The sequence below is a fragment of the Stegodyphus dumicola genome, chromosome 4, assembly GCF_044657685.1.
Source record: "Stegodyphus dumicola isolate Sdum_Otavi_A_Nest chromosome 4, ASM4465768v1".
Lineage (NCBI taxonomy): Eukaryota > Metazoa > Arthropoda > Arachnida > Araneae > Eresidae > Stegodyphus > Stegodyphus dumicola.
This window is the reverse complement of record NC_140771.1, coordinates 137353356-137367962: the sequence shown is the minus strand read 5'-3', so window position 1 is coordinate 137367962 and position 14607 is coordinate 137353356. Positions and strand designations below refer to the sequence as shown.

Genomic DNA, 14607 nt, shown 5'->3' with positions numbered 1-14607 from the left:
AAGGAAATCATATCTATGTTCTACGTGGCCTCTTTATAAATCCTCAAAATACTGATGTAGCAATGATGATAGGAATACTTCACATTTTTATCTGTTTCCCGGTGTAAATGCTTTTTAGAATAAGGTATTAAATTGAACCTCTGCTCAGTCACAATTATAGGCATGTATTACTGAAGATAATAAATAAATACATATCCATTATTATATATTCCACTCTATGCTGCTTACTAAATCAGCTGGACCTTTTTTTATTTTCGAGTTCAAGAAGAGATAAACAGATCTCATATCTATATAACTAGGATTCTTATTCACTCGCTCCGCTGTTTGATTGCGGCCGATAAGTTACCATTTCCAAATGGCGTATGCCAAATCTTGCGCATAGCCCTTCGAATACTTGGCTAACAAATTGCTTACCGTTATCAGAAACTAATTTGAAAGGAGGTCTGTATTTTAAGATATATTTATTTAAAAAAGAATCTGCAACTATTTTGGCCGAGGCTCTTCTCAGGGGGACAATTTTAACCCATTTAGAGTGCGATAATAAGTAAATATCTGTTATGGTTCTAATCGATTACTTTAGGGATGTTGCTCTTATATTTCTTAAGTACTCGGCCGGGTTATAATTAACATCGTTATTTAACCGACAAGAATGGTACGACTTGACAACGCACTTACAAGCTTTAGTAACTGCGGAAAATACACCGCTTCACGAACTCGTTGTACTGTTTTTCTAATTCCAAGGTGGCCAGACATGGGCGAATCTTGTAATTCATTTGGATTATTTAACTTAAACTGTCTGGGATAACTAGTCTAAGCTCCTAACTTTGATGTTTAGTCTTTGAGTTAAATTATTAGTGGACCGACTGCCTCGCTGTCGGTGGAAAGAAAGAAAGAAAAGTTAAATTATTAATGAGTTCGTAGTTCTCGGCTCTATTTCGTATTGTCATAATCTATAGGTGTTCAACATGATCTGGAGTGTTTATGTAAAAATTAATATTTTTAAATTCAGGATCCCTTTTCAGTTTTTCTACAACTAACTGTCTCGGTCGAATCAATTATTTTCGTTGTCAGGCGTAGCGCATTTTACTATAATGCCTCCGTCATCCAATTTTATTCTTGAAAGCGCATCAGCCATCGTATATTGCTTCCCCGGAGTGCGTTTTATAATTTATTCAAACTCTTTTATTTAAGGGCTCATCGAATCAATCTCTGCGACATATTCTTTCCTAAATATAAACGTCCTGAATAACTGAATAAACGTTAATCAGTGATTTCGTAGCATTGCAGTTTCTTTGCGTGGGATTCAGCATTTTGCTACAATACGCTACTGTTCGGCAGCTCGGTATGAGAACAGCTCCTACTGCTTAATCCGAGGCGTCTGCCGAAATTTCTGAATTTTCGTCGTCTTCCGGAAATTTTAACACATGGGCAAAAATTTAACACGTGGGTAAAAATAACATTTTAACACATGGGTAAAAATAACATTTTGACACATGGGTAAAAAATAACATATGGGCTTATATTATGGTCTGTTTTAATTTTTCAAACGCAGTATTGGCTTCGGCTGACCAAGTAAACCGGGTTTTATTTATCTTTAATTTTAATAATGGTTCGACTACTTGATTGAAGTCTTTAATGAAACTCCTTTAATATGAACACACGCCTAAGAATAAAGATAGTTTCTTTGCAGTATTTGGCGGAAGGTAATTTTTAATCGCAATTATTTTTGAATCTTCTGTTTCGATGCCTTTACCGAATATTTTTTATCCCAAGCAGCGAACTTACATTTGGGAGCATTTATTTTTAGTCCGCTTCATTTAGGAGCGAAAATACTTCACTTACATCCTTAATATGGTCGTCAATTGTTTCGCTCTTGACTATTGTTAGCAATTTCCACAGTTTACTGCCAGATGGCATCATGACCATTCAGATGCAAATATAATAATGTAAGTGGAAGAGACAGACTGTAACCATGGCAACAGACGATATTAACTACTAACGCGTTTTTAAAAAATAGAATAGAATAAAGTATTTTGATGTTGTTGGTTGTGAATTTCTGTCCTGATATACTATAACTCAAAAACGATACACATAGTGGATATAAATATAAGACAAAAGTCCTAAGGCCAACATTATCATATCATCTAAATAAATGAAAGTGTTTTCCCGAGAACTGGTCGCAAGTTCATATCCATTACACGCTGATAAGTGAAGGCGCCCCATATAATCCAAACACCGTTCTTGAAAATGCGTACATACCCGGACTTTGCAATGGAAGCTGTTTTAAGTATATCTTCGTGCTTCACGCCAATTTAAAAATATCCGGATGTTAGATCCAACGTTAATATGAATTTTGCAAATTTAATTTTTCGGAAGATGTATTCAGTTATGGGCAAGGTATAGACAGGATACTTGATTACACTATTTCCTTTTACACACACCGACAAATCACCACGCTTTGTAATTGGTTAGTGGCGAATTGTTTTTCTTTCTACACAACACCACCGGCCTAGCATACGAACTAGAAATAGGTTTTGTTATTTTATTTTTGGGCATTTCGGCAATATGCTCCTCAATTAAGTTTTCTTTAATTTTGTCATGTCTTTAGGATTTCGTTTCTACAAGGGCCGCAGTTCTTGTATCAGTCTCATGGCTAATGATATGTGTATAACATGGATTATCATAAAAATATTTGAAATTCCATTTATCAAATTTTTATTTTCTGTTTTAGTTCCGGCCCCAAATGCTCAATGGCCAACTGCGGTAGCTGAACTCTTCTTTCTTCTACGTCATTCATCTACAAATGTAAAATAGAACCGCAAAAATTAAGATGAGCCCTGGCACTTTTAAAAATTCTACTCCTAAGATTACGGCGGCTTGCAGATTTCGCACAACAAAGAAAGCTACTTTAAGAATTTCATCTTTTACATATACATGCAATAGTATTTTACCGATACGTGTACACTGCTTGCCTTGTGCGGCAATAGCTTTCGCTACGCCTAATTTAGTGTGCGGTTGCGGAAATATTTCCTAAAGAAAGTTTCAGAAATGAAACTGCACTGGACTTCGGAATCAAAGAGCTTTTCTGCAGGGACACTGTTTAATAAAACATGCGCTATTCGCTCCAAAGTTCTTACTATTACAGTATTTAGTTTAATTTTCGAGGGATTTTCTTTATTCCAGAATGAATGCACCCTCTAGTCCTCAGCACATCTTTTTTGTTTAACTTGTCCCCCTGCTTTTGGTTTGCTTCACTTTGGCCCCCGCTACTCCTGGTTGAAATCTTTTTTCAAATTGTTTCTTCGGCCCAAACTGCGGCTTTCGTTGAGGCATTGTCCTAAGACTTCGCTTCTTTGGCCTCTCACTGTAACCCTGCTATTCTTTTTCTTTTCTGCCACGCATCTGTTTTCAAACTTAGTGGCTAATTCGAACAAGTTTTCCAGCGTTGTTGAATTCTAGACCTCAAAATAGTTCTGACTTGCGGTAGCAGTAGCGGCAATATTACTTAAATCATTTTTTTATCCGACCTCTTGCCGAACAACAAATTAAAAATTTGGACTTTCCTTAGAATAAAATTTGTCAAGGCCCCCAATCTTATACTGAAACTTACTAAACAGCTACAACATCTTGGCCATATCCTTGACAATGGGAAATACTTTAATTAGTGCTTTTTTATAGTTTTTGAAGCCAGCTCTCGGTGCCAGGCTGACCCAACAAGAATTTGCCAATGCGTTTATACCACGTAGAAGCCTAGCCTCTAAGTGCGGACGGGGCAGTGGTAACTTCTGGTACTGAACACTTCTGGTAGTGTGTTTCTGGTACTGATCACGAAAAAAAAAATGGGAATTTAAAGAAAAATTTAAGACTAGAGTGTTCATATCAAAAGTTGCTGTTGGTTTCATAGCAGCCTTAAGGGCGTCGACAATAAATCCAAATTCCTCCATGAGATTAAGTGTGGCCGACGAGACTTGTGACGTTGAGGAGGTCACTCTAAATGGTGAAATTTCCTGTGACATATTTCATATTTTTCGGGAGCTAGTATTTACACACGGTGCTCATTTCGATCGACCTGACCAGCGCCTTTGACACCTCGTGGTGGCCGGCGATTAAAGAAGCTCTGAGAAAAGCCAATTGTCCTCTGAACCTATTCCTCACCTTGTCCAACTATCTTCAAGATAGAGAACTACTAATCTCAACTGAAGCGGGCACCGTCACCAAAGAACAAACGCGTGGCTGCCCACAAGGCTCCTGTGCAGGGCCCCTGCTATGGAACGTCACTTTTAATGCATTACTGGAAGCAAACTGGCCCAGCCATACACACATCGCCGCTTATGCTGACGACGCTTGTCTATTGGTCCAAGGCCGCACCAGGAAGGAAATAGAACATCGCGGCACTGAAGTGTGTAAAATTTTCATATCCCAATGTAAAAAACTCAAACTGAATATCTCAACAGAAAAATCATGTGCTTTACTAATACCAAAGCCCAGGAAAAACCCTTCCATAAAACACTGTATAAAGATAGGAGAAGGCAACTTAAAATTTGTCAATCAATTGAAGTACCTTGGAATTGTGTGGGATTCAGGTCTAACCTGGGTACCACATATACAAGCACAGCGAGTTAAAACGGCCCAAATTGAAAAAAAAAAACAGCAAGACACTTCCAAGGTAGGAACTGAGGTCAAAACCCGCATATTACCAAACTGCTGTACTCCACAGTCGTCGAAAAATTAGCGCTCTACGCAGCGCCAATTTGGGCAAAACCCATAGGAAGCAGATTAATGAGACAGCTAGCAGCACTGCAGCGCCCTTTCTTAATCAGCCTATGCAAATCATATAGGACCGCGGCAGCGAGCTCCACTCAAGTGCTAAGTGGCATACTACCTCTCCACATCAAGGCACAAATGGAGGCCACGTACGCTCAGGTTATACACCTGAAGCGCGAAGCCACATTTGAAGGTACTCTCTATAGTCCTGCTCACTATGAACATCGCGGAGATGTTCTGCCTACACATCCAGCTATAAAAGGTGCTGGAATTTGAACCATCAAGAACAACGGAGCCCACTCGGACACTCGTACTAAAATCTTTACGGACGGCTCCAAACATGAACTCGGGGTCGGCTGTGCCTTCATTCATCTGGAGGAAAAAGCCACGGAATACGTCTGGAGGGGAAATCTCAGTCCTCACAACAGCGTATTTCAAGTTGAAGTCACAGCTCTTACAGCGGCTGTACAACACGCTAACAACCTTAACTTGAGAAGAGCCACAATTTTCACAGATAGCCTGTCGGCGCTTTATGCCATAGATAACCACAGCCATACTTCTCCAAATGTAATCAAACTTCAGTCACTGCTTCAGCAATACCCAGACACCTACATGCAACTAGTCTGGGTAAAAGCTCACGCCGGCAACAGCGGCAGTGAAGCAGCAGACTCCTTAGTTAAAGAGGCAGCCAGTAACATTAATGCCCAACCTCTGACCATACCTGCACCTCCCTGATGTCTTAAGGGCCAACTTACCCGTTTGGCAATCCGTAAACGGCAGACAGAATGGGATGCTGCAGATACTGGAAGAAGAACATACAAATATCTTCCTAAAGTTGTAGAGTCATTAGGTTAATTGGAAGCAGAAAAGATGAAAAATATGCAACCCCCTTCGCCGGGAATCGAACCATTGACCTCTGAAATACCAGCTCAGTGTGCAGAACCACTACACCACGAAGGCACGCTAGGAAAGTGGGAGAAATACCTTATATACTCCCCTTTTTAAAGGGCGACTAGGGTTTTAGGGGACCTAGTCGCCAAATCCTGGGTGCGGAGAATCATCATCCACAACGTTTTTAGTTTGGGTGCCTCTTGTAGAGTCCTTAGGTTAATTGGAAGCAGAAAAGATGAAAAATATGCAACCGCCTTCGCAGGGAATCAAACCAGGGACCTCTGGAATAGCGGCTAAGTGTGCAGAACCGCTCACCAGGAAGGCACGCTAGGGAAGCGGAAGAAATACCTTATAAAGTAACCACAAATCGGCTTATAGCCATCCCACTACTACTTAATTTTATCACAGGGCATGGACCGTTTCCGTCATATTATGTGTCTATGGTGAAGACGGGACACCGGATCACTACTTTTTTACTTACCCGCTTACAGCCAATCACCATCTGCCAACATCTGTAAGCAATCCCGAGCCATATCATCGATTCATAATACAATACAAGCCTTCCATCAATAAGATCTGCAAAGTTATAGATCAAATAACGGAATTGGGCCAAGACATATGTCAGGCCACTTAATAGATAATTACTTACTTATCTCCTTCCGTACCAAATCTTAGGTACTCAACTAAAAGTATTTCTTTACATCAGCAATCTATGGATCATTTGTGTACCAAATTGCATATCTCTATGCATCTGCAACATATGTGACTCAAATATATATCGAATTTGTAGTACATGCAATAGTACAAATATACATATCCTATATGCAAATCACTATCTTCACTACAAAGTGAGTGTATTACTCCATAACAATCTGTATTAAGTATTATATATATAATCTCCAATCAGTAATATGTATTATGTACCAGAACTATGTGTAATTCAAGTGCCTGTAATGTATTATGTATAATCTGTATCATGTACAACAATCTGCATTACGTGTCGTGTATAATCTGCAACCTGCACTACGTATTCTGTACCTGTATTATGTACCAGTACGCCTTATATACATGCATTATGTACTTGAAATCTGTATTATGTATTTTGTACCAATCGCGTCTCATAATGCAAATCTTTTTACATTTGCAACATATGTGACTCAAATGTACAATCTGAAGTACATGCATTAGCTGAAATATACATATCATATATGTCAACTACTATCTACATTTCAAATTAAGCAAATTAATTCCATCACAATCTGTATTATGTATTATGTATAATCTCCAATTTGTATTATGTACCTGTACTATATGTAATTCAAGTGCCTATAATGTATTGTGTATAATCTGCAATTTGTATTATGTTTTATGTATAATCCGTACTATGTGCCTGTATGCAATATGTACTTGCAATCTGTATTTTATGTACTATATTTTATGTATAATCTGCAATCTATATTATGTAATATGTGCCTGTAATGTATTGTGTATAATCTGTAATCTGCATTCTGTTTTATGTATAATCTGTACTACGTACCTGTATGCACCATGTACCTGTATTATGTACTTGCAATCTGTATTATGTATAATGTACCAATTGCGCTTCAAGTTGCAACTGCAACATATGCGACCGAAACGTATATCCAATTTGTAGTACATGCATTAGATCAGGTATACATACCACATAAGTCAATCAATATCTGCATTTCAAATTAAGCATATTAATTCTATAACAATCTGTATTATGTAACGCGCATAACCCGCAATTTGTATTAAGAAGTATGTACCTGTATCACACACAGTGTAGGTGACTGTAATGTATCTGCAATCTGTATTATGTATTATGTAAGATCTGTATTATGTTTAACAATCTGCATTATGCACTGTGTTTAATCTATGTCAATCACTATCTGCATATCAAATCAAGCGTAATATCTCCATAACAATCAGTATTGTGCATGGTATATTAATCAGTATTAAATAATCCTAAGTATTATGTACCAGTATTGTCCTACTCACAGTGCACTATGTATCCTGTATGTATAAATCCTAATGACTCTACAAGTGGCGCCCGAACTAAAAGGGTTGTGGATGATGATTCTCCGCAACCAGGATTTGGCGACTAGGTCCCCTAAAACCCAAGTCGCCCTTTAGAAAGGGGACTATATAAGGTATTTCTCCCACTTTCCTAGCGTCCTTCGTGGTGTAACGGTAGCACGCTGGGCCGGTATGCCAAAGGTCCGTGGTTCGATTCCCGGCAAAGGCGTTTGCTATTTTTCATTTTTTTTGCCTCTAAAAAATCCTAATGACTCTACAAGTATATTAATTAGTTTTAAGTAATCCCACGTATCATGTAACAGTATCATCCTACGCACAAAGCACTATATATTCTGTATGTATGTTGTTTATCTGTATTATCTGCATTATGTACTTGCAATCTGTATTATGTACACTATGTACTCTGCATGCATTTAATTTTTTTTTGTACTATGCATTGCGCATAACTTATGTACTTGCATAATGCACAACCTTTAAGTAATCCGCACTATATGCATATCAATTTGTTACATGTCACTTAAACGCATTCCCGTATTGCATTATGCACAGCGCATTATGTATATTGAATTTTTAATGGTCTCTGTTTATATGTGATAATATGTTTTATTTTTTTTTTCTCTCTTTGTGTTTATTTATTTATTTTTTTTTTTTTGTGTAATTTGTTCTTTATGTGTTCCATGTCATATTTTTAATTAATCTTAATGTGTATATTAATGTGTTTTATGTAACTGCTGTTTGTAATTTATATATATAACATATGTACTACGTTCCCACACAATGTCTTACATCAGTTATAGCCCCTGTATGGCCATGTAACAAATTTATTTAAGATCCAAATGAACTCCCGCTGCAGCCTCCTGGGGCTCCAGGGAGTTGTTGTTTCTAGATAGTGGAGGGCGCGGAACATACGCCTGTTTACCTATGTTAAACACCAGGCGACCCCGTCCTCCGTAACCTGTACCTGTATTTTGTTCTTAGAAAGCATAAACTAACTAAACAGACAGTGTATGGAATTAAGTCTTAAACTCGACTAAGTCCAGAGAAAGGCTATAAAGAACCCTCTATTAACTCAGTATTATTCATGGATTGCACCGACTCGTGCTTACAAAAGCCAACACTTTTGGCTTAGTTAAGCGGGTAACAACTTAAAATAGAATGAAATTAAATTAGCCTAACAGCTTTTCAAATTAGCCTAATGGCTTTTTTAACGCTCACGCAGGCCTTTGACTCATAAAAGTCGGCGTAAACAAGCCTAATGGCTAGAAGAGCTCAACACCACAGAAATCTAATCGCCAGTAAATCGAAGATAACAACGTAGCTTTCAAACAGACATAACACATTCTAAGATCACCTTCCGTTCCGTCTGCTGTTGCCGCCGCTTCTAGCTTGCAAAGTTACAAGCTGTATACTGCCTATCTTACAACCACTTGTTTTGCATTAAATGAGTGATGAGGATGAAGTCAAAATCATGCTATAAAGACATATTCAGCTGAGATTTTGGACAGAGCAGATGCGAAAGCACAAGCATTCATAGAGTTTTCTGAGAAATAATCGAATCTGAGAAAGATGGAACCGTTGGCGAACAACGGTTCGATCTTAAGGTCGTCGTGAAGATATTTGTTACACACATAGAAGTGAGCATTTTTTGTAATATCGCGAAGGTATCTGTTTTGCACCACTTGAAGCTTCTTAAGTTCCTTGTCGGAGATAGTTGTTCATACCGGCGAAGCATAAGTCATGACTGTAACCATGATAACGGAGAGGTAAATAAGTCTCTTCTTGATCAGGTCCATTGCAATCATATATATACACCCAAGGTTTATTTATTGTGACAATATTTTTCCCTGTTTAGCCGGATAAATGTTTCTTGTAAAGAATTCTGCAGCGCGTTCTGCATTCGGCGATATGTCTTGGAGAAAGATGATGCACATAATGTTTTTTTTTTTTTTGTCTTTTTGAGATTCAAATAGTCATTAATTACTTTGTTTCCAGTTGACATTGAGCATTTTAACGATTCTGTAACTCTCCTTTGGATTAGCGGATTTTCTTTTAAAACATAAAGGATCTTACTTTTGCAATATTCGAAACATATATCTTTGGGAAAACTTCGAAGCAAACTTTGATGTTTTTTTCTTTCTTCTTGACAGTATTACCTAACTTAGCTTTATATATCGAAAAACCATGATTTTACAGCGTTTTTTAAAAACTAGGTGCGAATAATTTTCTTCGTAAAGACCACAAATATAGCCTTTCATCCATTACTTTGTAGTATTGTGTGGCCCCAACTTGTCAGCAACTGTGGTAGTGACTGCTATGAACTGTAAATTTACACAAACACGTAAGAAGGGTTTAAAGCCCTTTTTATTCCATTTTAGAAATAACAGCTGCGTTCACTTGACGCTCACAAACTACGCCGACCCGGCGGTTTAACAAAAATAGAAATGTGAAACTAAAAAATAATGACTGGTTGAATAAATAATTAGATCACTACCTACGAGGCTCTAAATCTTAACTAACCTAACCGCGTTCTAAAATACAGCTGAGATTCAGCGAGCTTACTGATTAAGCAGTTGAAGGATTCAGCAAAAACTGCCAAGATAGGCCCACAGGCCGAAACGCGCGGTTCTTAAATTTCTACCTAGCAACCTTCACGTTCGCGATTCAAGAAGCACACTTACAAACTCGTTTCCCTTCTATTTAAACTCAACTTACTTCTGCTAAATTTGAATAGACTGCGCGCTCTACTACAATTTACATACTCTAGCATTGGCAATTCTAGGGGAAAGTGAAGGCTTGACAGGAAAGATAGCTTAAATTTAAAATAAATGTTAGTTAAAATAAATATAAACCCTACAACTTCTTTAAAAGCGCCATTTTGCATGAAAACAAAGCTGTCAAGTAGCAGACGCTAATTTAAACTTTCAAAAAATAGTTGCCCTTAAAAAACAAATTTCCAAGCAGAGGGCTTTTTTTATAGCAAAGCAAAATCGTCTAAAAATATGCTAATAACCTCTATATATGTAAGCGCCAGTAGAGAAATCTTTTTATTGAAAATGTCAGCTGCCTGACTGATCCCCATCACATTGCAACAGGGAAGCGCGTTTACATCAACTTTCAGGCTCTAGCTGCCTGACTGATCCCCATCACATTGCAACAGGGAAGCGCGTTTACATCAACTTTCAGGCTCTGAGCTAGAATCTGATTGCATGTCAACTTGCAAGGTTTCTATCCCCACCTCTCCAACTTGAAAAATAAGGTACAAATAATTCATTTGGAAGTTGGAGGAAATATTTCAATAAAATTTAACAGGCAGTGGAGAATTTTGCCGAGGTGCGATGATAATTTCATGAACATATTTCATATATGTCTAAATAATGAAATGATTCTCCCTTAGGGGAAGGTCGAAAATTTCATGATTAGTTTCATAACTGCGCTTAGTTTTTCTAATTCAACGTATATTTTAGAACCATAACGACGAAATGTACTTTAGCTATTTTTACCTGTACTTTTGATATGACATGAAAAGTATTTTACTTTAATTTCTAACAGGTGATTAAGAACCTGCTAAAATATTAATAATCTGCCTTGTGTGGTTATACACATGTATCACGAGAGAAATCTTACTGAAGATGTCAGTTGTCTGAGTGCTTCCCATGTTCCGCTCTGCACCAAGGACATAATCTTTGAGCTGGAAATTAACTGCAAGATATTTTATTTTGAATTTAGAGGAAACATTTCAAACAAGCCAAATGTAAAAAGAAATGGAGGTTTGTGTTAAGATAAATAAATTTAAAATGAGAGTGAAAATCCAAATGTTAAATAACCCTGAAGTGTAGAAACTGATTAAAAAAAAAAAAAAGACTTAAGTATTCTATTTGACGAATTCCTACTTTTCAGTGATATCTAGCTAAATTATCAGGGATATTATAATACTGCTATTATACTCAAATTTCAGAATTTCATTGAAAGAACTTCAGGTCTAAATAAAATACAATTAAAAATGGTTTTATTCTTTTAGGTAGATTTATGAGATAGATTTTATTTAAAATGGACATAATAATTATTAAAATGAATAAACGTTAAAAAGACGTTCTATTAAAAATATCAACGTTCTGAAGCTACTCATTTTTTAGTTATGCGAGATATATATATTCTTACGTACGTACAGAAGTGACGAAAAACTCTATTCTGAATCAATTTTAAATACATTTCTCAATCCGTTTTGGGAAAAAGAGTCTTTTATTCTGTCCGTACATGCAGATGTCACGCAAAAGCATCGTTCGAATGGATTAGCTTATCGTATAAAAACCTTTTCTTAATTTTTTTAAAGTCTGAATTGCACGTCGTCAATGATAAAATCTTTGCTCATTTATAATACACAAGCAATAAATATTATAAAAAATATATAACGAAATATTTTGTAAGAAAGTACATTATAAATATATCATTATATGTATATTTTAAGAAAATTATGAAATAAAGCAAAGTAATTGAACGTCATACAGAGGATGAATAAATAGCTTTGAATATCCAGTGTCAGATCTCACCAGCTCCTAGACTTTAAGTTCATATTTTAGTTGTTTATTCTATTTTAAGCTATTTCAGGTAGTAAGGTTGTAGGGTTTATATTTATTTTAACTAACATTTATTTTAAGTTATCTTTCCTGTCAAGCCTTTACTTTCCCTTAGAATTGCCAATGCTAGAGTATGTAAATTGTAGTAGAGCGCGCAGTATATTCAAATTTAGCAGAAGTAAGTTGAGTTTAAAATAGAAGGAAAACGAGATTGTAAGTGTGCTTCTTGAATCACGAACGGGAAGGTTGCTAGGTAGAAATTTTAGAACCGCGCGTGTCAGCCTGTGTGCCTATCTTGGCAGATTTTGTTGGATCTCTCAACTGCTTAATTAGTAAGCTCGCTGAATCTCGGCGTTATTGTAGAACGCGGTTAGGTTAGTTTAAGATCTCAGAGCCTCGTGGATAATGATCTCGTTATTTATTCATCTAGTCATTATTTTTCAGTTTTACATTCTGTTTCAGTTAAACCCTTGGGTCGGCTTAGTTTGTGAGCGTCAAGTGGACGCAGCTGTTATTTTAAAAGTTGAATCAAAAGGGCTTTAAACCCTTCTTACGTGTCTGTGTAAATTCAAACTTCGTAGCAGTCACTACCACAATTGCTGTCAAGTTGGGGCCACATGATATTTTATTGGCGCCCGAACATCTTACGAACTCAGATGGCCGATAATTTAATGGAAGTCCCTGTACAACTCCAACAGCAAGAAATGGCGAACCAGTTAGAAGGGTTTGGATACTTGGTCCAAACTATGAGAGCATCTATCAAGCCAACCGTCAATTTCGACGGAAAAAATTCGGTGGCGATATTCTTAGAAGGCCTCGAAAATCATTTCCAGTTATATCCTGTACCTGAAAGGCAAAACGTTGCCATTGCCACGTCTGCACTAAGAGGACAGGCCTCACTATGGTGGAAGAGTACAGAGAAATTTTTATCAGGAGAATTCGAAGGCCAAGCATATACCTTTCAAAATTTAAAAGCATCACTATTAAAGGCCTTCCCCATAGTGAAAGACCGAGCAAAGCTAGAAGCTAGTTTCTACATACGATTAGAGGGTCCAGACCCCTGAAGTTTCGCAAAATCCCTCAAGAAGATACCTAAACACGGTCGTTGTAAAGAATTCACGGTTACCAGTCATCCAAGTCCTGGTTGGCGATGCACCGGTGGAAGCCCTCATTGATACAGAAGCAGAAGGCAATTTAATGAGTGATAAATTTTTCAATAAGAATTTTAATAGGTTATTTAAAAATAAAAACACAGAAATTATAGCCGCCCAAGGAAAAACCTGCCAATGTATCTGGAAAATATCATTAAGAATACAGATAAAAGACGAGAGCCTTAAAGTATAAATTTTTGTGGTGAAAAATTTACAGAATCCAGTCATTTTAGGCATGGAGTTCTTAAAGGCCGCGAAAGCCAAGCTCAATTTTCAGGATAATTCGATCATGCTGAAAATGGATCGGAGGGTGGTGAAACCCGTGAAAGAACCTCAGGTAGACTTGAGCCATTTGAGTGTTCCTGAAAGCCAAGCCATCCAGCAAGTGGTGAGTAATTTTTCTAACTTGTTTTCAGAAAAGCCTGGTAGTTGCCAAATAGTTACGCATCAGATACAATTAAATGCCGAAAAACCTTGTAGGACTAAACCTTACCGCTATGACAAACAAAAAGACGTAATCATCGAAGAACATATTCAGGAGATGTTAAAGAACAAAATAATAACGCTCATAAATAGTGAGTACGCGAGTCCAGTCGTACTATGTAAGAAAAAGAACGAGTTTCCTCCTTCGGATAAAAGGGCTTGGAGGTTTGCTATCGATTACAGAAAACTGAATAGTATTACTAAATTCCCAGTTTACCCTTTGCCGGTTATAGAGGAAATTATGAGACAGATCAAATCGACAAGATACATGTCTACTTTGGACTTAACGTCTGGCTACTATCAAATAGCTATGAGACCCGAAGACATACATAAAACCGCGTTTATAACAAAATCGGGCACTTATGCATTTTTACGCATGCCCTTTGGGTTGTGTGGGGCCCCATCAACATTCCAGAGAGCTATGGACATTGTTCTAAAGCCTGTCCTAGGAAAATCGACTTTAATTTATCTAGATGATATAATTATAACGAGTAGTACGTTGGAGCAACATATTAAGGACTTATTATCGGTCGTTCATAAAAGATTTCGCTAATATTGTTGAACCGTTGTTAGTAATTAAAAGAAAAAAAAAGTAAGTTTACGTGGACAGCAGAATCAAATACAGCGTTTGAAAAGTTAAAAGAAGCACTCATCAATGCCCCTGTTTTGAAATTCTCGGAAGGGGA

General features: G+C 37.2%; 1 protein-coding gene across 1 annotated transcript in view; it reads left to right on the top strand.

The window, feature by feature from the left end:
- The window catches only part of LOC118192157 (alkylglycerol monooxygenase-like), a 137564-nt gene that overhangs the window by 59873 nt on the left and 63084 nt on the right, over positions 1–14607 (top strand). The window lies entirely within an intron of this gene.